Source organism: Schistocerca nitens, chromosome 3 (genome assembly GCF_023898315.1).
Source record: "Schistocerca nitens isolate TAMUIC-IGC-003100 chromosome 3, iqSchNite1.1, whole genome shotgun sequence".
Lineage (NCBI taxonomy): Eukaryota > Metazoa > Arthropoda > Insecta > Orthoptera > Acrididae > Schistocerca > Schistocerca nitens.
This window is the reverse complement of record NC_064616.1, coordinates 292,594,420-292,607,776: the sequence shown is the minus strand read 5'-3', so window position 1 is coordinate 292,607,776 and position 13,357 is coordinate 292,594,420. Positions and strand designations below refer to the sequence as shown.

General features: G+C 42.9%; 1 long non-coding RNA gene across 1 annotated transcript in view; it reads left to right on the top strand.

The window, feature by feature from the left end:
* Positions 1 to 10,934, top strand: part of LOC126248271 (uncharacterized) — a 313,391-nt gene extending 302,457 nt beyond the window's left edge. The window contains exons 2-3 of the long non-coding RNA XR_007545450.1: positions 8,608 to 8,709; positions 10,893 to 10,934. This is a non-coding gene — a long non-coding RNA (uncharacterized LOC126248271). The remainder of the gene's footprint in view (positions 1 to 8,607; positions 8,710 to 10,892) is intronic.
* The last annotated feature ends 2,423 nt before the right edge of the window (positions 10,935 to 13,357 follow it).

The window sequence follows — 13,357 nt, the reverse complement described above, 5'->3', positions numbered from 1 at the left end:
GGGTTAAAACTGAAGAGGGGAACCGAGGATCGAAAACATTAAGCAGGCTCAAAAGCATGTAGGTTGCAGTAGTAACGCAGAGAGACAAGACATGAACACGATACACTAGCATGGAGGGCTTCATGAAACCAGTATCCGGACTGAAGACCACAACAACAGATTGCAGTAACAGTATTCTGTCTTGAGCAAACGTAAATACTTCTTTAACACTCATACGTTTTTCGGTGAAGTTTCACCATCATCAGGGTTCATTGTAATTTCTGTGAATAACATGTAAAATGTTTGTATAATAATATGTACAGATGTGAGATTACGCTATTTATATTTGTAATATTACTAACAAACTACATATCTTAATATTAATAAAGACGTTTCTGTAGCTGTTTGTTATTTGCAGTAGAGGATGGTGTTGTACCTTGAGGATAGTGTATTTAGGAACACATGGAGTATCCTGGTCGGTGTTTTAATCTAGTGACCGATTTCATAATTACGTGGAAAGAATGGGCACTAGAGACCGCCAGAAGCAGTTTCCGTCATTTTATTCTGTTTCTGTTGTTGTGAGACACGGGGTTGTGTTTCGTGTAGCATTTGAAAATACTTAGAGTTCTACAAATTTAAGTGCTATATAATATATTGGAAGACATTATTAAGCCTTTAGTTACAGAATATTACGGCGAGTAAAATTATGTATATTTTTAAAACAAATTATATAACCTGTGGACCACACTTCGTCGGCCTTGCACCATCTTGTACCTTGAAATGGAAGGAGGTTTCCTACCACGAAACATGTGACATTTCTAAATGAACTGAGTTTCTTTAATGAGTTAACAATTTTACCGGCCTTACAAATGGACAATCCTATCATTTAAAAATAGAATAAAAATATTACAACTCTATTATTGGCCAGGAAAAGAGGCAAAAGTCAGAAAAGTATTTGGAGATACAACTCTCTTCCCTAAAGCTGATATTTCTTGCTCCAGTTTGTCATGGGCAACAAATCAGGATTTATCCATGGTATATTAAGTACACAGTATGTCCTAGGAGGCATGGTCATTATTCACGGATATGATAGGAAAACGTATTCGAATTAAAAATCTAGTAAACAAGGGCTCAAAAATGCATACCTTAAGACCTATGAGCACTTCATCTTCAATACTGTGGGTCGGTATCTGGCCGAACGGTTCTAGGCACTTCAGTCCGGAACGCGCGACTGCTACGGCCGCAGGTTCGAATCCTGCCTCGGGCATGGATGTGTGTGATGTCCTTAGGTTAGTTAGGTTTAAGTAGTTCTAAGTTCAAGGAGACTGATGACCTCAGATGTTAAGTCCCATAGTGTTCACAGCCATCTGAAACATATTTTTTAAATACTGTGAAACACATCTCTTCTACTGAACAATATTATAAAAAGGAAATTTGCTATTCACCATATTATGGAGATGCTGAGTCGAAGATAGGCACAACAAAAAGACTGTTACAAATAAAGCTTTCAGCCAGTAAGGCATTCGTCACAAATAGATGACAGACACACACACACACACACAGACACTCTCACGCAAACGCAACTCACACACAGGGCTGCAGTCTCAGGCAACTGAAACGACTGTAGTCGTGTGTGTGAGTTGCGTTTGCGTGAGTGTGTGTGTCTGTGTGTATGTGTGTGTGCGTGTGTGTGCGTGCGTGTGTGTGTGGTCTATTTTTGACGAAGAATTTACTGGCCGAAAGCTTTATCTGTAACAGTCTTTTTGTTGTGCCTATCTGCGACTCAGCATCTCCGCTATATGGTGAGTAGCAACTTCCCTTTTCATAATATTGTTACATTCCATCCTGGATTTTCCATTGTTTGATCTTATACTGAGCAAGTGTTCATAGCTCTTAAGGTATGCATTTTAGAGACCACGTTTACTATACAATTTTATTCTTGCTTGGGACCGTACTACCTCCTCACAATATATAGAAAGGGAAGAGCTTGCAGTAGAAGAGATTTGTTTCACAGTATCGAAAATGAAAAAGTCCTCATAGCTCTTAAGGTTTGCATTTCAGAACCGAAGTTTGCTAGACTTCTTTGTTTCGAATGCTCGTTCCTGTCATATCGCTGAATATTGACCTTCCTTCCTGGGACGCCCTGTATGTTTAAATTTTCATACTCTAGGCCTAAAATGAAACCATTGCTATTTTCCCTGTTTTGTTGATGTTGGGCTATGTACGTACTACCATTATCTTACTTTTTGCCGACAATAGTGATTTGTTAATAATCTTTTAACTGTCATTTGCAAGGTTAATGTAATAGATTTTGAAACTACTGTAAGGGCATGTAACTTGTGATGGGCTTTGTAAATTGGTGAGCAACGAGAGGGAGTTTTGTATGTACATACAGTTTTTTTTTTAATAAGGCGCCTCATGGTCTTGCTGACCATAGTATGTATGAGTGGCAGTCTTTTTTGTGTTGTTTCTATTACTAGCGTCTATTTCCATCCGTGGTTATTACTGTGGAAGAAGACTGCTCCATCCTGATATAAGCTCAGAAGAAAAAACAGTCACGCCCTTAGAAGAACATACTAGCCTCTTTGGAGAGCTGTATATGACGTTCAGTTGGCACCAGGCTGTCATGTAACGTCAAACACTGAAGTAAGTCAGGGCAGTGAGGTATATTCATGCCAGTCGGTTGTATGGAAGTAAGTGCAGTAAGATGGGTCGAAGTGGATGCGTGACAGAATGGCACAACGGAGCTGTTGTGTTGAGACGTGCCCATGAACACACAGTGATGGAAACTAGCCGATATGTCGGTGTATCAACGTGGGCTGCCTACCACGTCTACAGGGAGTGGTGTACTACTCGCAGTCATTTAGCTTGGCGTGTGAATAGTGACCATAAAAAGAGTCTCTTGTGTTTATTTCAACATTCTCGATTTTGCTCTTTCTTCTGTATCTGCATGATGAGTTTTCTGGAAACACTTCCATCTTCCAAGATGCCAGCAGCTGTGTTCGTAGGGCTGCACGTGCTCATTCCTGGGTTGTCTAACACTCAGGCTCCGTACCACACCTCGTCTGGCACGCCAGATCACCCGATCTTAATCCCATGTAAAATGTCTAGAACAACTGGGAACGGTGGATGAAATGTAGCAATCAACATCTCCGCAGTTTGGTAGCTCTATGTGATCTGATCATCAATGAGCAGCTTCAGCTGAACATATATCGTACATGAAGAAACTTTTGGATTCTCCTCTTTGTCATAATGAGGCTGTTATCAAGTCTAGAGGCGGTGTTACAATGTATTAGCGTGATGTCTCCAGGGGTTGGGAAGATTTTTCGTGCACCTGAGCATATATTTTAATTCTGAATACACTCTATCACCTGACGTAAAAGACTGGTCGAACAGTGCCAAGTGTAGTGTGCTACACTGGTTGCCTGAAACGGTCTATCGTTGACAGTGGCTCTGGACTGTCCCTTTCTTGCCTTACATTAAATTAAGTATAGCTTAAGGCGCTGTCACACATGAGACTGAGTGCGCATTGAAAGTCAAGTAGTTGCTGACCTAGCACCCAAATTAGCAAAGGATGAAGGTGATTTCCAGGACAGTTCAGGGTCACCCAACAACAACAGTGTCACGAGGATCTGATCCCTACCGCCACCCCCCCTCCCATGTCACCTTCTCCACCTTCCCCCTTCAAGGTCAGCCCCTCCTCTCCTACCACCTCTCCCTCTCTATTCTCACATGCAGCATTGCCATATCTCTTCCAAGATAGCGGATTTAGCCAACAAGGGTTGCTTAAAACATTCAAGGTGGTAGAAATAGGTCAGTTAAAAATGGCTGAATCAACCTTTTATATCTTGTACTATGTTGAACATAATGTACTTGTAATACTTAAAAATGATGACCTTTTGTCTGCATCAACTTTCCACGAATGTGTCTCAGTTATTGAGTAGAGAAATCGATTCAAACATAGGTAATGCATCAGTATTTGTGTTGATGTTTCATGTCTTTCTCTTATTAGTACAGTGCTGGGTCAGGTACACTTTGTGGAAGTTTAGCCAGTTGCCTCATGTCTCAAGCAGCTGTTAGTGAAAATCTCTCTATGTTACTAATGGTCATGTGTTCAAGTATTTTTGTTATATGAAAAGTGCTGTTTAGTCTGAATCAGTCTCCATTAGCAAAGGACTCTTCTTACTCTACTTTCTGTACTGAATATACATGTATTTACAGTACAGCAGTAGTTTAGTTGGAAGTAAAATTTTGCAGTCTATCTCACTGCATCTGGATTTTGTAGATATGAGCCTTGCACTCAGATGTGAGTCAGATGTGCCAAGAAGGCTGCACCTGCTGTCCTTCCCAGAGAAACTTCACAGGCAGCCCTCTACAAGGGAATGAAGTCAGCGTGCATCCTACATTCTGGCAGCATCACAGCATTAATGCCTCTGTTACAAAATATTTTGTCTCTGACCTCTTCTGCTGCACACACACACTGTCTTCTTTCCCCTTCCGACCAGGCCTTTGAAGCATGTAATATTTACTGCACTCTTTACAGTCTTAGTCTCTTGAAGAGAAACAAAACTCCAAGGTAAAGTGGCCAGTTTTGCTTTATGTCATTACAATATGACTCTTATCCTTATAATTAGGCATCAATGCATCACTGATTTTATGCTTCTCTATTCCTTCACCTCTTTTTACCACATATGGAATTGAAAATGATCTGTGATAAGTATTGTAATCTGTACCGGGGACCTAGAACTGTTCTAGAAACTGCCTTCATCCTCTACTCACGTTATGTGCTCGCCATTCTCCCATTGTGTTGGACTTTGGTGCCATATCAGACTGGACGAATAATAGTTTATACATGTCCGTGAATGTTGTCCACCTGTCGCCTCTGCTCACAAGCATTCTGGGTGAGCAACCATTCGTTATTGTATTCACTCTTGTGAGGATGTAATCAAAACATTTATGTAACAAATTATGCCTTCAAATTTACGTTAATTTGTATTTTGGGGCTGTTATTTTCTTCCATTGGTAAATTCTTTGATTTTGAACTTATCATTCATACTCTTCTGATTTGAATGATTCATTTTATCACTTACATGTTTCTATGTCGGGATACATATACTGCACAATCCACTGTACAGTGTGTGGTGAACGGTTCTCCCTGTCAGACATGGATCGTGGAAAAAGTACTGTCGGCACCCCTTCTTCAATCTAAATAATTTCCAGAAAAGTTAAAAAAAAGGTTATTCTGACCAAACTAATGGCCTGAAGTAAAAGAGAACAGCATTTTCCATGGTCCTTGTACAGTTTCACTAAGGGCAATGATTTCTGCGATATTGAGCGCATCGAATTTCTTACGTAAAGGTCTATATCTTCTACAGTTTTGTCCTGACTACAAAGATTTTATGGCTGCTGTAGACTCCTAGCGTTTATAACCAACGACTTCAATAAATTCCTATTTTCTTTGCGATATTTTTTTATTCCCAAAGCGCTATCACGCCTTCAAAGCTTGTAATAGGTACCATAGCTTGTAACAGCTACCTATCTTCTCGACTTTATATTTTTCTTATTGATCATTGATTGCACTTCATAAAGCAGGTAGTAAAATCTTCATTAGACATTATGCATAAATCTGGCGAGTACTCATCGACACCTCCGTAAATACCTCGCCTATTCAGAATTTGGTGGGCACTTGCTCTGCGATCGCCGAATGCCGCGTATAAAGTTTTACTAAGGCCTAAAAGATTATTCTTTTAATTATGACTTTGAAGGTTATTAGTTTCATTGTTTTGAATTTTCTTTTATTGGTTATTTGTGTTTGAATTAGTGTGGTTTTTTTAACTTTATTAGAGCGAAAGGTTTTAGGTTCTGGCGCCGGCTTTACATAGAGCGGCAGATTACAGTAACGTAAAGTTCTGTAGGTATTTTCGCTACGTTCATCTGTACTTATGTATTGTTTATGTAGAAGATTGTTATCGAATTGAAGTGCCATATGTAACCTGCTTTACCGTCTTGGTGATAGTGAATGATTAGTAAAATAATTTTCCCTAGTTTGTGGATACTAGGGTAGCTTCACCTCTACAGGCCTGTCACGTGTGGGAATTCGCACTGTTTTTACTGCACTCTTAAGAAAGTGGCTAACAAAGTGACGCTTTGCCTGTGTGTTGGCAGCCTGCTGTTCGACGACCTAGTGCAGCCGCTGTGCACAGAATCCACGACCAATGACGCGTGCTACGGCTGCTTCGCGTGCTACGCCAGGATGAGGCAGGTAGTGTATACAGGTTGACAGATACGGAAAATGTGACAGCTTTCTAACAAAACAACATTCTGCCTTCTAAGAGATAATATTACAAACTATAAATAGTATTCTCTCCTTAGTGTGTTAACGAACATTTATTTACTTAGTTTTTATTTATTTGTGATCATACGCAAATGTTGCTCTTCTAGTGGTTGTGGAAAAGTTGTGTTTTCTTCGACAGAAAAAAGAGAGGTATAATAGTATATTTTATTTCTAGAATATGCTATATAAATTATTAAATTGTTGCGTGATATATCACAAACGTTTATATGAAATAAATTTAATCTACATGTAATATCTAATTATTCATTGCACTTTCTACTTCTTATGCGTCCTGGTATCGGCAGACTCAAATGAATATGCCCAGGGCAAGAATGGATGAATTGGTCCAGTTAGCTGCCTTGTGTGTCACTGGTTCCCTGTTGCGCAAATGTTCCTAAACTACATTATCTACTAATATGTCATATCTAATAACCTAACAATCACCATGAAATTTGTCTCATATCATCTTGTTTTCTCAATCTGATGTATAAATATGGCACTGAAACGGTGCATCACTTTTGTATCCTGACAGTTAAGACAAAAAATTTCGTGTTAATGAACTCCATGGGTGGAGAACAGTCCATCTGTTACAGCAGCTGTCTCCATGACAGTTGGGCGTCAACATAAAAAGATGTATCAACAGAAAAGTTCTTCTTCCAGTTCCCCTGAGGTCCCCACAGATTAAAATTGCGGACGAAGCGTACCTTCCGGCATTGGTTTCATTCTGCTATAGGACGACACCGACCTTCTAATAGGCGAACATTCAACCAGCAGACTCATGTTACATACATTGATCTAGCAGAAAAACCATTTCTACTGACTCTTATTAAGCTTCCTTCCAGCTACTCCGTTCAGTGCTCGCGACATCCTTTGCTGAAGCTGAATCAAACTTCATCTTGCTCGTCTTCCCTTTCACGGAAATTTGAGGCCATATGAATTTTTTTGAAATTTGTGGTAAGTTCCTATGGAATAAAACTGCTGAGGTCATCGGTCCCTAGGCGTACACATTACTTAATCTAATTTAAACTATCTTACGCCAAGAACAACTCACACACCGATGCCCGAGGGAGGACTCGAACCTCCTACAGAGGGAGCCGCGGCTACTCCGCGCAGTCGAGGCCATATGACCCACTCCGGTTTCAAATATATGTTTCATAAATTTATCATTTTGTTTCGCTTTCTTTTACTTGAGGCGAAATAGACAAATCATATTTCCTTACAAATAAGATAAATAGTTATGTTTTCCCATGTTTCTCGGAGAAGAACTACAGCTGTATTTTAATTACTTTTTAATTACAGGTACCAGATGCATACGATGAACTCAAAAAGTGCGCCAGGGCTACTTGAATGGCACATCCTATGCAGAATGTCAGGCAGTGGTGAGTCAATAAATTATTTTCATAATGATAACAATATATAAAGTTCACCGACTCTAGCCGGTCGAAGTGGCCGTGCGGTTAAGGGCGCTGCAGTCTGGAACCGCAAGGCCGCTACGGTCGCAGGTTCGAATCCTGCCTCGGGCATGGATGTTTGTGATGTCCTTAGGTTAGTTAGGTTTAACTAGTTCTAAGTTCTAGGGGACTAATGACCTCAGCAGTTGAGTCCCATAGTGCTCAGAGCCATTTTCACCGACTCTCAACTGCCCTTTAAGGTAATGTTTACGCACAACATGCCCGTAATGAGGCAGTTCCGAATCTCTGTTTAGCCCGTGCATCTTCTATAGCTCTGTAGCTCTATATAACTGTCACGTCGATAGTCAACTTAGCTTCAGTATACTTGAATTATTCACGAACAGTAGTGTTTGGTTTATTCTTGCGAGAGTCTTGTACGTAGTTTCTCGCAGTAAAAGGAGAAATTAAACCCAAACGTCTCTTTCACGCTTCAGAAGTCCCAATTTGTAAACGAGTGGCAAGAAAACGGTCGTTTTTTAATCACTCCACAAATATTAATTTGCCTTGGACATTATAATTAGGTGCCGATCTAGGTGAGTTGAAACACGACGTGAGAGACCAACGCGCTTTTACATTACCTTACCTTGATGCTCTGTGAGAATGTAAAAGTGACTTCTGCATCCCATTTTTTCTTTCATTTTCAGATCGGAGATGCTACAGGCAGTCGAAGCGGACAGTCGAATGTATTCTGCGATTTTGAAAAGTGCGTTAGGAAGCGGAACATATTGCATCTGGTAAGTGCGACGAACAATAATTTATGTACATGTACGCCTTGTTTGAGAAATTATGAAAATTTCTGAAACAACTTTCTTTATCTTTCGTTATTTGCTTGCTTTTTTATAGGTCGATGAATGTGCCAGACAGAGTGACAATTCCAAATCTGAAGCGGAGAAGTACGTACAAACAACATCCTGCGTTCTTGAAGAAATGCATCGGCGCAAATTTGTAAGTGCTTAGCTAACTAAAAAACAAAAAAAAAGCGTGATGCCTATCGAAAAGCAAACGATGTACAGAAAATGCTGAATGGATTAGAAGAGCTATGCACCGTTTCTCACGTAAACTATTATTTACGGATCTATTGATAATTTTCTGGATCTCACAAACAACAATTTGGGAAAATGTAATACTAACTCACTCGTTCGGAAAATGATATGTAGGTATAGATGGTTCGGTAGTATTCAAACCTGTCATGACCTGCCATTTTTGAAATTTAGATAGTATTGTATTGTATTGAAGTGGGGACCTAGAAACGACGGAGAGGCTTGGTCCCCGCCGTAGGCCTCAGTGGTACACAACCTCACAACAGGCTACAGAGGTCCACTCACCCCACCACCGCCCCACACTGAACCCAGGGTTTTTGTGCGGTTCGGCCCCTAGTGGACCCCCCCAGGAACGTCTCACATCAGACGAGTGTAACCCCAATGTTTGCGTGGTAGAGTAATTATGGTGTACGCGTACGTGGAGACAGTGTTCGCGCAGCAGTCGCCGACATAGTGTAACTGAGGCGGAATGAGGGGAACCAGCCCGCATTCGCCGACGCAGATGGAAAACCGCACCTTAAAAATCATCCACAGACTGGCCGGCACATCGGACCCCGACACTAATCCGCTGGGCGGATTCGTGCCGGGGAGAGGCACGCCTTCCCGCCAGGAAAGCAGTGTGTTAGACTGCACGGATAACCGGGCGGGCCTGGAATTTAGGTTACTATGTTATTCTTAAAGTCTATGCGTAATTCGTCTATCTTAATGCATCTTGCACACCAGGTGGAATAGTTTTGCATAGTTTGTTCTTCCAAGGCGGTGAGACTCTTCAACACATGGCGAAACCTAGTCCAGACGTTGTGAGGTTGGGCGGCCACCACTCATGTACAGTTGTCGGACGTCGTAGGTTGGGCAGACTGGTAAAACAGGACAGGCGACGAACTGTGGCAGACCTAACATTATACTTTAGTACCGGGTAGAGTACAAGTGTATCTGAACACACAGTGAACCAAACACTCCTAACAATGGGCCTCCGCAGTCGATGATCCATTTATATGCATTGTTAACACCATGTCATCGGCAACTGTGCTTGAAATGGCCACGTGACTACCGGCACTGGACGTTGGCGCAGTGGCAGAGCGTTGCATGGTCTGATGAATCCCTATACCTCCTTCATTATGCCGACGAGAGGGCGAAAATCCGTCGTCTTCCAGGGGAACAGCTCCTCGACAAGTGTACTGCAGGATGGAGACAATCTGGCAGTGGCTCCATTATGCTTTGGGGAACATTCGCGTGGGTATCCATGGGCCGAGTGGAGGTCGTGAAAGGCACCATGACGCCCAAGCAGTATCGTACACTGGTTGCAAAAATGGTTCAAATGGCTCTGAGCACTATGGGACTTAACTTCTAAGGTCCTAAGTCCTCTAGAACTTAGAACTACTTAAACCTACCTAACCTAAGGACATCACACACATCCACGCTCGAGACAGGATTCGAACCTGAGACCCTAGCGGTCGCGCGGTTCCAGACTGTAGCGTCTAGAATCGTTCGGACACCCCGGCCGGCCACTGGTTGCAGATGACGTACATCCCTTCATGACGATCGTGTTACCCAACAGCAGTGGTATTTTTCAACAAGATTTCACAAGGCCATAAGTATGATCAAGTGGTTCTAGTAACACAGTAGCGAGTTCCAATTGATGTGCTGGCCCTCCAACTCGCCAGTTCTGAACCCGATCGAACACATCTGGGATGTGGTTGAACGTAGCGTCAGGGCTCATCGCCCATTCCCCAGAATTTACAGGAATCGGGTTACTTGTATGTAGATGTGGTACCAACTCCCTCCAGCGACCTACCAAGGCGTCATGTCATTGCTTCCGTGCCACGACGCGTCAACGCTGTTATCCGTGCCAAGGATGGACATACCGGCTATTACGTAGGTGGTCGTAATGTTCTGGCTGATCACTGTACGTAGACGGCACAATCTCAATTCGGAACCATACAGAGGGGTGTAGACAGTCTAACTCTGTGAATGGAAAAGGCTAGGTGAGAGGGTTGGGGGAGGCTGATGCTGTATGTAGACTGATGTAGACCGTACGGTAACTTGCGGAGTTCAGACGTGCTTGTAACACGGGTTGTCTGCTCACAGCTGTCAGGACCTCGATACCCAGGCGGCTTCTCGAGTCCGAAGGCGTACGCGCTGTACGTGACAGTGGCCGGCGAACTGCGTGTGATGTCGATGTACGTGGGCGCCAACGATCAGTTAAAGGCTTAACCATATTCTGTGTATATTTCATTTCCATCATCGAAATCGTAACCTTTGCTTTCAGAACAATTAATGGCAGCTCCAGATATTTATGGTCGTTTAAATCTGCATGCTGGACTGGGGCTCAAAACTGAAACCTTGTGTTTCGCAGGTGTCGCACTTACCTACTTACAAGGGAACCTCCCCATCGCACCCCCCTCAGATTTAGTTATAAGTTGGCACAGGGGATAGGCCTTGAAAAACTGAACACAAATCAATCCCTATACCTCCTTCATTATGACGACGAGAGGGCGAAAATCCGTCGTCTTCCAGGGGAACAGCTCCCCGACAAGTGTACTGCAGGACGGAGACAATCTGGCAGGAAGAAGTTGTGTGGAACTATGAAAAAAAATAAGCAAAATATGCAAACTGAGTAGTCCATGCGCAAGATATGCAACATCAAGGACAGAGAAATCTCGGCAGCGCCGTGGTCTCGTGGTTAGCGTGAGCAATTGCGGCACGAGAGGTCCGTGGTTTTAGGATTCCTTCGAGTAAAAATTTAATCTTTTATTTTCAGCCAATTATTATCTGTCCGTCCGATGCGATCACTTTTTTGGGAGTGATTATCACATCCACAAGAAAACCTAAATCGGGCAAGGTGGAAGAATCTTTTTACCCATTCGCCAAGTGTACAAGTTATGTGGGTCGACAACATATAGCTGCCATGTGACGCACATGCCGTCATCAGCGTCGTATAGAATATATCAGACGTGTTTTCCTGTGGAGGAATCGGTTGACCTATGACCTTGCGATCAAATGTTTTTGGTTCCCATTGGAGAGGCACTTCCTTTCGTCTACTAATCGCACGGTTTTGCGGTGCGATCTCATAACACAGACACTAAACTTATTACAGTGAACAGAGACGTCAATGAACGAACGGACAGATCATAACTTTGCGAAAATAAATAAAGTAAAATTTTCACTTGAGGAAATACTTGAACCAAGGACCTCTCGGTCCGGAACTGCTCACGCTAACCACGGGACCAGGGCGCTGCTGAACACCTATTGTGTTGCATATCTTGCCCAGGACTACTCAGTTTGTATATTTTGCTTAATTTTTTCATAGTTCGACACAACTTCTTCCTGTTTACTCGATTGATCTGTGTTCAGTTTTTCAAGGTCTATCCACTGTGCCAACTTATAACTAAATCTGAGGGGGGTGCGATGGGGAAGTTCCCTTGTTAGTTAAGCTCCATTAATTGCAGGAGTAGTATTTGTCATAGCAGACTGGAGAAAGAGAATATTAATATAGTATTACTTAATTGCAGAAGCGACAGTGGAAAGATCCCAGAACTCTACCCGGATCAGAGCAAGAAAGAGATTGATTGTTCATTGCTTACACGAGAGCTACCATAGCAATAATCAACCACAGAAAGTGTTGGTCGCGCCTTCTGTTTTGTTCCCCGTTTACATATCGCTCTGTGGACGACAATTACGGCGGCTAACATAACTGTTGGGTTTCCTTTTCGCCATGTGCTTTGTTATTTGGTGCTTATAATACCCAAAAATGGATCAAATGGCTCTGAGCACTATGGGACTTAACATCTGAGGTCATCAGTCCCCTAGACTTAGAACTACTTAAACCTAACTAACCTAAGGGCATCACACACATCCATGCCCGAGGCAGGATTCGAACCTACGACCGTCGCAGCAGCGCGGTTCCAGACTGAAACGCCTGAACCTCTCGGCCACAACGGCTGGCTATAATACCCAAAAGTATGTCTGCAGCCACCACTGATAGTAAGTAGTAAAGTTAGAAGACTATTACCAGCTTGCAAGACGGCCTGAGTCCTGCATTTTAACGAGAAACGTATGAAGAAATTCAGAACTGAATGGCACAACTGTTGTCTCTGTAAAAGTTATTTACGGTTTTGTCTGAACCAGGAGTAGTAGTATGTAATAAACATCTTCACTATTGACATCTTGGGTTGTCGGGTGTTCTGCCGGATATCAGCGTCATACTTGCACGATATTTCGGTCACGTAGCTCGTAACCTTCATCAGGTGCGACCTGAGACTGCTCCTTGAGTGGACCTGGTCCAGTATTTATGCCTATGGCCTTCCCCCTCCACCAACGGCTGCAGGCGCTTCCTCTGTGGTCCGCGCCCAACGGAGCAGCAACGCTCCAGCAGGTCGCAAGGAATGGGCGCAGACCACAGAGGAAGCGCCTGCAGCCGTTGGTGGAGGGGGAAGGCCATAGGCATAAATACTGGACCAGGTCCACTCAAGGAGCGCGCGCACGAGTCGAGTTGTGGCAGCCGTAGCGCGCAGGTCACTGTTGCACGCGGCGCCCTGCTTCTGAGGGAGAGT